The sequence below is a fragment of the Magnolia sinica genome, chromosome 11 (genome assembly GCF_029962835.1).
Source record: "Magnolia sinica isolate HGM2019 chromosome 11, MsV1, whole genome shotgun sequence".
Lineage (NCBI taxonomy): Eukaryota > Viridiplantae > Streptophyta > Magnoliopsida > Magnoliales > Magnoliaceae > Magnolia > Magnolia sinica.
Genome location: NC_080583.1, coordinates 81,176,472 through 81,189,641, shown reverse-complemented (window position 1 = coordinate 81,189,641; position 13,170 = coordinate 81,176,472). Strand labels below are relative to the sequence as shown.

Sequence of the window (13,170 nt, the reverse complement as noted above, 5' to 3'; positions counted from 1 at the left end):
TGGGGGAAACATTTAGTACGTAAAATTATAATTAGGTTCTTTTGAAGCATAATCCTTCTTTCAAATTTGAGGCCTTGCTCTGTTCTGGTTCTTCAAGTTTGCATTACTGCATCACCTTCTTCTCCTTCTTCTTCTTCTTTTTAAATTTTTTATACACATTTAAACCAAATCTGATGACTACAAAGAAACTGTCTTAGTTCACTGATTATGTTACATACTTAGATTTCATTTCGTTATACAAATTTTTTATACACATTTAAACCAAATCTGCTTTTTTGTATGAAAGAGCAATTTGCACTATTGGAGCCAAATAAGAATGGATGCATCTCACTAGAAAACATAAGAATGGTTAGTTTCTTTTTGTAATATCTAGATTTCTTACTGGGCATGTTTACTATTGGTTGTTAAGCTACAATGTTCAGTTACTTCTGTTGATGATTACTATTGAATATTTTGGCCAGGCATTGGTGAAAAATGCAACAGATGCTATGAAGGAATCCCGCATTCATGATTTTCTTGCTTCGGTATCTATTTTACTGTTGACTTTGTAGTTATTCTTCAATTTCAAATGGTTCTGTATGCTTTATAACTTTTTACCAATACTCCTTTCTTCTATGACAGTTGAATGCTCTTCAATATGGAAAGATGGACTTCCACACCGGTAGCTTTATGGCCAGAAGCTAACAAACACGTCTACACACAAATGAGAGAGAGAGGATCCATTCCAGTGTAAAGAAGAATCATCAATGCCTGACGAAAGGGCGCTGTTCTTTGAAGTGGACATGGTCCTTGATGTTGTCTCCTTCCAACTTGAGGCTGGCCCACCACACCAAATCGCCTTCCACCTTTAGAGAACCCCCACCAACAGTGGTGGTAGAAGCAGCAGCATTGTCACAGGGAACTTGAAGAGGAAGATTATTCAGCTTCGAACATCCACTCACTCCGGCAAGCACACCTCACCACAAATACTCTCCAGCTTAGGTAGCTCCCACAGACACACTGTACATAGTTGTTGGAGTGAGCCTTTAGCTACCCCTCAAAACACCACCTCCAATCTATTGCAGAATTTGATATGGAGAGTTTCCAGGCTTTCTAAGCATACAATTGAGGAGAAGACGATCACGAGTCTCGGACAACACTCCATATATATGTGCAATTCCCAAAAAAACACAACCAAGGAAAAATTCTCTCAATGAAGCCAGCAGCAGCAATGACAGAAATCCTGGATGTACAGCAGGATGTACAGCAGCAACAACAATGGCAGTGTGTTTGTTTTGAAAACTTGAAATATACAATTAATTGTTTTGTTGGTATTGTGCTGATTGTTGTCTTGATGGATGTTAAATGGGTGAAACATGCACAGTTCAGCCATTGGTTGATTATAATATTGTTAGCATTTGTTGATAGAAACTAGACTTAACCTCGGTTATTGATAAATGATGTTAAAAATTGAATTTAGCCTCAGTTGATGCCAACAAAGGCTAAATCTATCTTTAGTCTTAGTTTTGCCTCAATTACTTAAACTGAGACTACAACTCCCGTGGTTAAAGGCTTTAGCCTCAGTTGTTGAGAACCAAGGTTAAAAATGGATTTGGCTTCAATTGGAGGCAACTGAGGCTAAAATTTGGATTTAGTCTCAGTTGGAAACAATGGAGGCTAAAATTTTGATTTAGCCTCATTTCGAGAAAACTGAAGCTAATAAGGTTCTTTTAGCCTCACTTGAAGAACCGAGGCTATAAAAGTCATTTTAGCCTCGGTTGCTAAAACTGAGGCTAAAGCTTTTAACCACGAGGGTTTCAACCTCGGTTTGGATAACTGAAGCAAAACTGAGGCTAAAGGCTTTAGCCTCAGTTTTTAACCTTTTTAGCCACAGTTTTGAACCAAGGCTAAAGCTCCCTTTTCTTGTAGTGGTAGGATATAGAGTACATGTAAACGGATGGTTCAAACAATTTTTTGGTCATCCATTTGTTTATGATTCATTTCACTTGAGGTGGGCAATTGCTGAATTTTAAAATCTAATTATCTAAACAATGTAAATCAGGGATGCAAAGGGGTCAAGTTCACTACACTAAATTGTAAGATTTGGAGTGGCCATATCTTTGGTTTAGGTACAGATGTTAGCCATTGCAAATTTGGAACAGGTTTAAACCGTTTCAAATGCAAACATAAAACCCTAAAAATAGGTTTAAACTATTTCAAATGCAAACCGTCCATCTCTCCGTCTCTCCCTCTACCGTGCTCTCTCTCTCTCTCTCTCTCTCTCTCTCTCTCTCTCTCTCTCTCTCTCTCTCCCTCTCTCACAAATCCCAACGCTCCCAATTAAACTCTTCGACGAAAATCTCCTCCTGCACAACTCAGATCTAGTGTAGCCAGCAGTCTCCGTAACTCATACGATGCTCTCCACCATCCGATCCTCCTCTCATCTTTCTCCTCATTTTCCTCATCATCTTTGCCGCTCCATCCGCTTTCGAATATGGTCACAAGGTACCTTCTCAAACTCTACCAATCTCTCTATTTCAAGGGATCGGCTTCGATCTCTAACCTTTGCTGGCTCAATCGCTATCAGATAGGATTAGATCTTCTGCTCGCAATTGATTTCAGCTTCGATCAGATCTAGAGAATCGTCTGGTAGAGAATTTAGGGGTTGCATAGCTTCTGTTCGTTCTTTGTCTTCAAAGAGAGGTCTTTTCCGGAGAGTCCTAGCTAGGGTTAGTTATATCTAGTTTAGGGATTTTTATAAACGTCGTTTTAGATCCTTTACTATAAGGAGGAATTTGAGAAGAACCTCCAACTGGCACTGCAGCACGTCGAGGCATCGAGGATGACTTTGCACCGGTTCAGGAACACATCATCGTCATCTCTATGGTATGAATTGAACTACATCGAATTGAATTGACACTAGAAATATTCACCCGAAAGCCTGGCAGGTTTTAGCCTAATGGTGTGGTCTTAGTTGCGTGATCATACAGCCACGTGGGCCCACCATGGATGGGTCTTACTCGAATCATGCGATAATCGGACCGTTTATCTAATGGGTCGCGGCTTCGAAATATCGACCGTTGTTTCTCCATTCATGATTGTAGGGGAATGAAAAGGAGAGCTTTAAGGAGCTATAAGAGCTGTTTAAGGAAATGTTCCAACGAGATATGAACGATTTTGGTTCGGCTTCTTTAGGCGCTAATTCCAACTGCTTTTCTACTCCTTGTACTGCTAATAACAACAACAACAATAACAAGAGAAATTGCTTGGAAATGATTTTCCCGGGGAATGGAAAAGCTAACGTTGATAGCTTTGAGACGAACCGCAGTTTCTGCCTAGGGGTGAGTGTCTCTTTCTCTAGCTTCTGTTCTCTTGCAAAAGAATCGCTCTGTGGGGGCTATCAAGTTCTGTACGTAATATCCAGTCCATCTGTCATGCTCCAAAACCGAAGATCGGACTCACAGGAATCCCGATCACCGAATTCAGTGCCGACAGCCTCTATAGTACCTATTCTCGGCTCCCAACACCCATACGCCAGATTCCGATCTTGAAATCCTACAAAGAGGATTTTCCAACGTACATTTATCTCGTAAGAAGCATAATCGCAAGTGTACCCAAATCACAAAGGCAACATCATCATCATATATCCACTAATATAATCATTTGAATACAATGCAGAAAGAAAAATACATATATCAAAAATCAAAGCTCCAGAAGTCCACTGCATGCTCCAAGCTCAGCGCTGCTGCAACCTAATGCCACCTGCACGCATCTATCGTGCATAAGCTTATAGAAAGCTCAGTGGGTGGTGAACGTGTGTGCACAAGGTAAGTGCCAAGTAAGCAATATCAGAGTAATCAGAGTAGGCGAAAATGTTGACAAGCCCATAAATCATACAATATCAGAATAATGCAAAAACATGCTGATAGGCCCATAAATACCATCAGCCTTATCCAGGCTATGCGATGCAAAAATATAATAAACCAATATCATATATTGAGGAAGCAATGTAGATCAGCTATGCAATGCGGAGATAATAAGCCAAATACTATGTGCTAAGGATGCAATGCAATATGCGATGCGAATGAAATACCATCAGCCTTATTCAGGCTATGCGATGCAAAAATATAATAAACCAATATCATATATTGAGGAAGCAATGTAGATCAGCTATGCAATACGGAGATAATAAGCCAAATACTATGTGTTAAGGATGCAATGCAATATGCGATGCGAATGAAATGACCAAGTTAGAGTGTGAAGTCGGGATGATAATATGTAGTATCGCAGGCTACGGGGTCCACCACAAGGGACTTCTATCCAAACCAGTCTCATACTTAAATTTAGATAGTCAAACTCAATGTGGTAAACTCCTGATCTCAGGTTAGTCGCGCGCCCAACCAAAATCCTGGCCATGCGAAAGTACACAACAATTAATTGCGCACCACCAGCCCGAGTGGATAGTGAATGAAATGAATGCATGAGTATGCAACTTCTACTCAATAAGTCCACATATCAGTATGGTTCCTCTCTAGGAAATCACCGGGGTCTATTACACTTCAAACCAGATTGTCGCCTCATCGCACACAACAAGGTGAATGGAAGAGACCTTACTATCTGCTTGCCAATATCAGGCTCTTCTCGTTGATAGCGGACTCATTCCTCGAGTTGGTCAGACTCAGCCTAGCATTGCCCGCTCCTCTTGGGCAGGTAAGGCCGTACCCCCTTCCAACCGACCACGACACAGTGGGAGACGCAGCTTAACGGTATACGGCCCTTATGCGCTCATTCATCCACTCGGTCTAGATATTAGAGCAACCTCTGAAACAAAGAGGGTTTAGAGACTTTCACCCAGGGATATCTATAGCACCCCATGTCTAACAAATTTTTGGTGTCCCATCTAGCCATCCACGAAATACCTGTGGAGGCTATGGCCCTGATGTCACTAAGGCGTACGGTGGTCATTTCACACAAATGCGAGATGCATGAGTGACACAATCTAATCATGCATTAATCTTGCGCATACCATGCGCTCATGTGGGGCAACTCCGCCTATCAGGGAGCCCCATGAACAACCTACCCTAGGCATATGCAATGGTCAATCACATCTCATAACAAAAATGCAGATGATGCATATGAGCATGTATTATGATGCTATGCTGTCACATACTCATAATCGGTATCAATAATTGGCCTCAATAATCGGCATCAATAATTGGCCTCAATAATCGGCATCGACAATCGCCTCGATAATGTGCACATTTAACCAACATTGCCCCCAAGGGATGACCCACATAAAGCCTAACATATAGTGGACTCATGGCCTCAAGGGCCTGATATACAACACCATGAGTCTCACTCAAGAGCTTAATACACATCACAATGGGCCTTTCACATAGGCCTAACATGCATCACAATGGGCTCCATTGCATGGCCCTCAAATGCATCGCAATGGGCCTCATCACATAGGCCTCATATACATCACATTGGGCCTTAAACACGAGCTGAATGCATATCACAATGGGCCTCAAATACGGGCCACATATATATCACACAGGCCAAATACTCATTACAATGGGCCTCAACTACGGGTCACATATACATCACATAGGTCTCGACAATCGGCCTCGGCAATCGAAATCGTCTTATACCATCGGCCTCGACAAATCAAAATTGGTCATAATGGACCTAAAAAGGCTTCGACAATCGAAATCGGCTTTAATAATCGGAATCGACACTCGGAATCAGCCTCGACAATTGGAATCGGCCTCGATATTCGGCCTTGACAATCAAAATCAGCCTATACAATCAGCCTCGACAATCAGAATCAGCAATCAGCTACAGCAATCGGAATCGACAATTGGCCATGACAATCAGAATCGGCAATTGGCCACGATAATCGGCCTTTATCAATAATCGGCCTTGATGAGAATGGGCCTAACAAGGCCTAAGAGAAGGTCACAATGTGGATGTCCAATCATCATTGCCCATCAATGTGGACATTCAACCAACATCGCTCCCAAGCAGTCGCCCACATAGAGCCGAACATAAAGTGGGCCCATGACCTCACAAAAAGGCCTAATATACATCGTAATGGGCTCCATCACCTAACTCTCAAATGCATCACAATGGGCTGCTCACACAGGCCTAATATACATCACGATGGGTCACATCCATGGGCTTCTCATACATCAAGTGAGCCACATCAATGGGTTGCACCAATGGGCCTCATACTCAACAAGTTGGGCCACATCAATGGGCCACAAATACATCCGATTGCACCCCATGGATGGGCTATAAATACCTCAAGGTAGGGCCTCATGAATGGGCCATAAATATATTAAAGTGGGCCTTAATGGGTGGCCACAAATACATCAAGGTGGGCCACATCCACAGGCCTTAAATACACAACAGGTGGGCCCTGCACATGGACCTCAAATACATAACATGTGGGCCCTACACATGGGTCTCATATGCATCAAATGGGCCATGTATCTAGGCCTCGAATACATAAAATGGGCCACGCGTCATGGGCCTAATACATATCACAATGGGCCTTGCCCATAAGCCACGAATACATCACAATGGGCCTTGCCCATAGGCCTCGATTCAAGTAGGTGGGACCCATCATATGGGCCTCAAATACAAGGTAGGTGGGCCCTATCACATGGGCCTCAAACATACATCACGATGGGCCTTATGGATGGGCCGCACTAATAGGCCTCAAGTGGACTTGGACTACACTAAAATCATTTCAATAGTTGTAGGTGTAACATGTGTATCACTGTACATAATGATAAGGGTACATGGCTCACTAATGTGATCAGCACCATCCAAACATTAGTTATGTGAATCAGCACCATCCAAACATTGTCTAGCACCGTCCAAATATGTGGGCGGTGTGGATGAAATAAATACATCACGGTGTGGCCCACATGGCAGAACAGGTGGACGGCTTGGGTCTAAAACACATCAATGGTGGGTCCACGATGGACGGATGGTTAGGATCTAACACATACATCGTGATGGGCCCACAGAACTGCTGATGTCAGTACACAGCTATATAACTAGTGTGTGGTACCTCGGCCAATCCATCGAGCCGGTGGGTCCCACATGGGGCGCACCACATGCATATATGTAAATATATATATATATATATATATATATATATATATATATATATATATATATACATATAATATAATATAATATAATATTATTATGAAAGAAGTCCAGCGTCCAGGTCTGAACATTGGACGGTGTGTATAAAATACATGCCCTTGTGGGTCCCACTGATCTGGACGGTCTGACCGTCTAGACTATGGATGGTATGGATACAACATATACATCATGGGTGGGTCCACGCACGTGGCTCACCAGAGATTTAAATCTGCCTAGGATTGGATGGACGATGTTGATGAAGGACACACATTAGGGCCCCACGGTTCCGTCCAAATGGACAGACAGCTTGGATATACCATACATCATGGAGGGGCCCACACGAGTGGACAGTGTGGATGCTACACACGTGCAGCGAATGGGGTCCACGGATGTGGCTACAAATGTAGGCCCCACACGTGTGGCCTACACCATGGTGATAAAACACCCACATCATGATGCGTCCCTCACATACGGATGACGTGGATTAAAACCCATATATCATGGTGCGCACCACACCAACACCGTCCATCAATATGCATTAAGGTGGGTCCCATCCCACACGTGCTGTACGTGTGGGTGGGCCCCACATCCAAACATGAGGACGGTGTGCTCCTCCTGGGATTTGAATCCGTCTCGTTTGCCGGCCCAAGACCTGGAATAATAAGGGAGGCTAGATGGACGGTATACATATACCATGGTACGGCCTCACCAGCAGATGGACAGCCTAAAGAAAATCAAGGTGAGCCCCACAGAGCTTGGTGACGTTAACTGCTGGTGGGACCCACGGAGCTTGCTGCATCAAAGCAGCAGCTACACAGCTGGCACGAGGTACACCAGCCAATCTGGTTCATGGACAAACAGTGTGGATAAAATCCACACATCAGGTGGGTCTCACCGTCCAGATCTGCTGGACGGTGTGGATTTCTCACACACACCAAGGTGGGCTCCACGTGATGGATGGCATACACGCATCAGGTGGGCCACACGTACCACCAATCACCACAAAAAAATAAAATAAAAAAGGGAGAGAGGGAAAAGAAGAGAGAGAGAGAGAGAGAGAGAGAGAGAGAGAGAGAGAGAGAGATCGGTCGTGGGAGGGGCCCCGCCACTATGGGCCCCTCAATACATACATCAAATGGGTCCCACCACATGTGGGCCCTTAAATCATCAAATCTAAACAAAAATCACCCACCTTTGATCTTCTTAGATTTCTTCTTCCATCAACGCATCCTTGAGCTCCAAGGAACGAACTTCAATGGTTGAGATAGGTTTTGGAGGGTGGGGATGGGAGATAAGAAGTGGGCCACACAAAGCTCGCTCATGGAGCTTGCTTGGACGTGGGTTGCTTGGGAGGAAATGAGAGCGAGAGAGAGAGAGAGAGAGAGAGAGAGAGATGGGTGAGTGATGGGTGTACTTGGGTGTAAGAGAGAGAGAGAGAGTTGACTTTGGGGTTGCTTGGGGATGGGGTTGTACTTGACATGTGAAGTGATGTGTACTTGATTGATGGGATTGATGTGATGTTCTCTTGGATTTTGCAACGTGCAGTGTTTTTCCTTGAACTGAATGGGGGCCCACATCTCCTGGCCTGCGTATTGCCTCGGCGCGCGAGACGAGGCATCGGAACCGCGGCGACGGCGCGGTCGCACTAGTACAAGTCTCGGATCGAATCAGCTCAAATATGTAGGACTCGGCTTAGGATCGCGTGCAAACGTTGGTTATAGGTCGCGGGTTGGCGGAATTCGACCAAGAGGACCGTAGGAGTATACGGAACGGTACGGGCTAGGATATGGGTTTTACACCATCTTTCAAGTTTTATACTAGATTCTAGGACATACGGCAAAAATTTAGTAAGACCCACAACTCAAATTGGCCACATTACAAGGAAAAATGGCAATGAGATGCCAACCGTAGCTTTGTTATCTTTCATCAAACACGCTAATCAGTTGTAACTGAAGCTACAGAAATCCGCCTGATACAGAACTTAGACGGCCACACGGAGGTTTTAAGAGCGATTGGCCCATTGAAAATTTCTAGGGAGCCGGTCTTTTGTATGTACGGTTCAGATAAGGTTCTCACCTTAATGGACACTGAAGGAGGCACAGAAAATGTGCTTACATAACAAAGTAGATTTGTCATGCAGGAGACAACTCTGTCCATATGCAGGCATCACCTTAGGTTGCCAATCTTTCACAAGCATTACTCCAATCAAATGATTCTACTAATTTGATCAATGGTCGTTAAAATTAATGATCCATGTCAATGGCCTACAAAATTGATGGTCCATGACTAACTGATTTTCACCAACCATCCTATGGACTGCACATTTGATTTCATGGGCCATTTTATTGGTTGTGGAGCTCAAGATCACTTTGCCAGCAGAATTGACTAATTCAGGAATTGTGGAATTGACCTTTTTCCCTTGTCTGACACTTCATGCTTTTGGACCATCTAATTGCCTAATTTGTTAATTGGGTAAAGGGTTGTTGCTCAAATGTCTCAAGAGCACACTTCATGAATTGGGTGGCATTAAAATTACCAAATTCATGAATTACACGTTGATGCAAAACTTCTTGCAGGCTTCATTTTTTTCTTCTTTCTTTACAGTGAACTTTGAATATTGTTCTTTCATATTCATATGCATTGGGCTTCAATCAATGCAGGGGTTCTCAATCAGACTTTGAGGTTCTCAATCAGGCAACCATCACTTGTTGTCCTCTGTCATCATTGTTATGAATGTTTTTCTTTGAACAAGAGAGTAGTATCATTGGAGATTTTCAATGATATTTTGATATGGCTACCATCGTCTTGTTTTCTCCTTCTAACTGAAATTATTAATATCAGCAATCTCCTGAGAAAACCATTTATAAATTTGAATTTCTTAAGAAGAAATTTTATATTGAAAGAAGCTTAAATGAGTTTTTTATATTTATCGTAGGTATGTAACATGCATGCAAGTAATGTGTGCTTGCAAGTGCCCCACACATGCCAATGTGGGACACATGTGTGAGTCCGGTGACTCATTAAGCAGGTATAATGAACAGCTCAGATAATGCATCCATGCTAGCACCACGGTCCCTTGTAACCATTGCATCTCTTTTTAACTATCTTCTTGCAGGCCATAAACTCGAAGGTTAGGATTGTCCTATCAAGGAGATTTTCAATGCTTGGTCCATCTATTATGGGTCCAACAGACCGATGGTGGGCCCCACTGGTAGATACCCTTGGATTGGGGATCATATAATTCCTCTTCAATTCTTCTTATAGAGTTGGGATCAGCCTGCAACATTGAGCTTTTGACATTGAGAATTGCCAAATTGAGCTACAGGCTAAAGTCCCAGAATAGAGTTGAGCAAAATATTCAACATTGGTTATTATTAATTTTCAGAACATGGTCAGCTTGGTGATCTAAGATTGCACTGATAAGCGGAGCCTGACCAGAGCAAGTTGATTTGACCGAGCTAATAATTGATTAGCCAGTTATGGGAACTGGACGTGAATCAGCTATCCATGGTTCGTTATTTATTGAAACATGATTGTCTATTTATTTGTTATTGTTTTGCAGGATGCTCAGAAGCTATCAATGACTTGACTGGTAAGGCATCTGGGGTTTGCAAATTTTGGGTTTGTCAAAATGCTTGTACATGGTATTTTTCGTTGATTTAGGTATGCTCCTGTCAGGTGAATGGCTCAGAAATAGACAAATAAGATGCAATTGGCCTGCTAAAGGAGCTGGCTTTACTGAGGAAAAACCCGAAAGCGAAAACCAAAACCAAAACATGTTGGTCCTGACAAATGGTAGTTTCAGTAGTATGGGTACAAGATCCTCCATCTTCTCCTTTCTATTGAAAGTTAGGGCCATTATTTCAATGCCAATGACAAACAACAAACCAGACTCCCATCTCCTTTATGTGTTTGTCATTGGAATCGACCATTTGGTGGACCTACCAAACTATCAATTCCACTGGTATATTGATTTTACTCTGTACTGAATGATGTTTAAAATGAGTGCTACCCACCACGCAACACACAATCTGAAATTTCATGGTCCTGCATTAATGAGCTATAGCTTAATGGCAGTCAACAGCTGTTCAGACTCTTGATCCAGATGCTTCAACATGGGGACACCCATTACTGAATTCTCAGTAGAGCTTTCCATCCAATTTGTGCATGTATGAGATCTCTAACCAAGAGGGGTGTGTGTCAACTGACGAATGTTATCTGCTTCCATTGTGACTTTGCAGATGGAGGAGATGAAGAGAATGTAAGTGATGAGGCCCCTGAAAACAATCCTGCATATACAACTGTCTATGTTGGTAATCTTGCACACGACGTAAAATACAAGAACTAAGACATTTGTTGGCTGCATGGTTTGTACAATTGAGGAAAAAAAAAAAAGAAAAGCCCCTTAGATTGATGGCCATGCTTTGCAGCATGTTTTTTTCTATCATCTGTGCTGACATTTCCTGTTTCAATGGCCAATTTGTCAGGTTTCTCAAACTGAACTCCATCACCAGTTTCATTCTCTTGGGGCTGGTGTCATAGAAGAAGTGCATGTATAGAGAGAGGTTTTGGATTTGTAAGGTACCACACACATGATCAAGCAGCCCAGGCCATTCAAATGGCCAATGGAAGGATTGTCTGTGGCAAGTCTATGAAAGTAGGAAGCTCTTTTTAAACTCCCAACTTTCTGTTTTTTAATTATTTTGGTTCCTCGAATCTTGGGGCCAGAATCAAATAATGATTTTGGTTAATGCTCGTGTAGTGCTCTTGGCTTACCAGCGCCAGCTTGCCTTGAACCAAGCTGCTGGGTTGGGACTCTCCAGCCAGACTCTCCTTCAGATGACTGGACAGCAGGGGCTTGTTGCAGCCCAAGCATCCATGGATGACATTAAATGAAATTCATCAGCTGACATTGCATTTCATTTGTTGTTAGAATCATGCAAATTCCTTGTTCCTTTATTCATTTCAACATGTTTTTGAATGGGTGCATGCATATTGTATCCATACAATGACAGCCTCTCTAAACTGATATGCTTAGTTATGGCTCTTGGAATGCTACCTCTAGTATTCACATTGAATGCCAATTCAAGACCCACGAGTGAGGTAATATTCCCAACAGACTCTGGGATTTCTCCATTAAGTAGACCATCTGTAGACAGATAAAGTAGCTAGATCCTACTCCAGCTGCCTTCAAGGAGTTGTGAATAGTTAGCACTGAATTTATTTATACCTCCTCTCAGCTGCAACTCTTCCAGGTTGGGAAGTTGGGAAAAATGTCATATGAGAGATTTAAAGACACAAGGCTACTAATGTTAGCTATCCACTTTGGAATTCTAGAGTTGAAGTCATTCCAATAGAGATCAAGGACATGGAGAGATGTGAAATTAACAGAAGCAAGAACTGGAGAAATATATGAAAGACCACAGCTTGATAGGTGCAACTCAACAACGGAAGGAGAGTTGTTCATTACGTGCACCCAATCATGGCTTGCCATGGAAAGGTCTACATAAGACATGTTGAGTTTTGTTCTGCAAATTACTACCATTAACAGATTTGGTTTTGATAGAGTTTCCATTGAATGATGTCCTGTTCCTGGCTGCAGGCGTTCCTTTTTGAATGCCCTCTTTCTTTGTTGTTCCTTTGACTGATGAAGTATGAATATTTTCCTAATTAATGGACCTGGGTTTTAGACTCCCAACTTTTGTGCTTGAAGATGCATTTCTTTCTCCATCTGAATGCCCTCTATTTCTGTTTCCTCTTATCATTTTACAGCAATCTGATGCATACTTTTTGAATTATAAAGGTCACCAGAAGCATTGATACCGGTGATAGAGAACTCAGCCCACAGGAGAAGAGCACGATTGATTGTATCAGACCACGGGAGTCGCTGCAAGGTATATCCCTATACTTCTTGGACACTTCCAATACTCACAAAGAAAGAGAAGAAGAAGCAGAGCAAGAAGAAGATGATATTCTCAATAAGCAGCAGTGGAGCAGCACGACCGTCCGATCAACCTGCATCCAACTTTG

General features: G+C 42.7%; 1 long non-coding RNA gene across 1 annotated transcript; it reads left to right on the top strand.

Moving 5' to 3' along the window:
* LOC131219490 (uncharacterized) lies at positions 1-938 on the top strand. Its single transcript, XR_009158218.1, has 3 exons — positions 1-348; positions 462-524; positions 622-938. It is a non-coding gene; the product is annotated as an uncharacterized LOC131219490 (long non-coding RNA).
* The last annotated feature ends 12,232 nt before the right edge of the window (positions 939-13,170 follow it).